The 1,857-nt window shown below is 32.7% G+C and overlaps 1 protein-coding gene across 5 annotated transcripts in view; it reads left to right on the top strand.

Moving 5' to 3' along the window:
- LOC102678616 (zwei Ig domain protein zig-8-like) overlaps positions 1-1,857 on the top strand; it is a 420,477-nt gene that overhangs the window by 269,995 nt on the left and 148,625 nt on the right. The gene's annotated exons all lie outside the window — the stretch shown is intronic.

The raw sequence follows: 1,857 nt of genomic DNA, 5'->3' as shown, positions 1-1,857 counted from the left end.
TTTTAATAACAATTTTTCGTCTTTGAACATATCGAGGAACTTTTTTTTTTTTTTTTTTTTTATTTAATTACAACTTCTGCTATATCACTCTTCTAATTAGCAACGTGTTAACAGAGTTTATGATACATCGAAATTTCGTTATGTTAATTATGTAATGACTAGTGTGCAAATGTGTGTTATCCTGGTAAATTTGGAAATTATTACCCCAAGTAATACCCTCAAACTTTTTAATTAACGTTAATGGGGAAAAATTTTCACGTTTCACATTTTAATTCACAAGTTGGGGGAATATATATTTGCGATATAAAAAAACTGTAACAGAAGTTAAAATGTCCAGATTTTTAGATCCAACTTTTTCATAAAATTAATTTATAAATATTCGTTTAATAAAAACTGATATGTGTAAGCTTCGAGTTTATTCCATAAACGAGTTTCAAGGTGTGGCAAGTGAAGTTGAATGACAAAGTCAATTTTTATCGTGACGATACGTAGAAATACGTAGAATAATATAAATAGATACGATTTTCAAATACTCACGTCGCGTCGTGACGGAAGTGAGACAAGATGATTGGTCGAAAAACTCTCGCCTTCCTTTTTTTTTTTTTTTTTTTTTTTAAATCGTTATGTAGAGACAAGCATAACGAATGGAGAGTAACGTAATAGTCAGTGACGTGCGAAGTAATCCGATTGTTGCAGTCACTGTCCGATTATTCCCAATAATCTGCGACACACGTGTAACGAACCACGTCGTGTTCCAGTGCTGACAATGAAACAGCCACGTGTCTCTGATTACACGAAGTAAAAATCAGACTTCTTATCTCACGTATACAACATAAAAATTGTCTTATGATTATAGATTCGTATCAAATGTTCAAATACGATTAATGATATGACAATTTAATCGTGAAGAATAATTCACAGCGAGGAAAGGAAAATTTATTATCGACGAGGAAATTTCTAATTATCTTACAATATTTAATTTTTGTTTCTATTCCGTTTTATTATCTCAATCATCCTGAATTATATTTATCGATTTCCAAGGTTTATGTATTATTCTTATACACCTTTTTTTTTTAAATTAAATGGTTTAAATCGCCTTAACTGTTCTGTATTTTTAATATCGCGATTCAACTTTAATTTTTTTTGCTCGTTTAAAATAAAATCAGAATTTCCAAAATTAATCTTCCCGAAATTATTCATAATTGATTATTCATAATGAATCGTGATTTTCAAACGTTCTCGATTTGATGAATTAAAAAAAAAAAATTACTTTAATCGCACAAACGAGTACCCTCTACTCGAAAATTCCACGTAACCAAGCTACAAATCTGATCGAAATCGGCTTTAATTAGCCCTCTCGATCCTCCTGGATCACGGAAGTTTTGGTCCAGGTCCAAGACGCGTTCCCTTGTTTAATTTACACCCACGAAAATTGGAAACTACGTCACGTAATCGTGGCCCTTTATCAACCCATCCGATGCATTCTTACGCGCTGCGTATAATCAGGTCAGAGATGACAATAATAATCGAATCGGTTTCGTTCGATTTAACCGGTCCTCGTTTCCCTCGTTTTATTCGATCGAACGAGCGTGTAATCCCATGTGAATAATAGGCGTGTTTTTGAAATTTTGGAGGAGGGGGAGGAATTTTGACGAATTTTGGCGCGATAGATTTCGATTGAATTTTTTTCACGCGATAAATAAAAAACTGGATCGATCCGAGTTTGAATTGTCGCTGGACAATAATGGATTGATTGAGAAAGAATTTTCTTATTCTGCATGGGGTAGATTTTTTTCAGAAAGAATGGAACAGAATGAATGTATTCTTCTTGCTTTTCGCGATGAAACTTTTGCTTTT

This window comes from Apis dorsata, unplaced genomic scaffold, assembly GCF_000469605.1.
Source record: "Apis dorsata unplaced genomic scaffold, Apis dorsata 1.3 scaffold_75, whole genome shotgun sequence".
NCBI lineage: Eukaryota > Metazoa > Arthropoda > Insecta > Hymenoptera > Apidae > Apis > Apis dorsata.
Note: the sequence above shows the minus strand (reverse complement) of the source record. Positions and strands in the feature narration are given on the sequence as shown.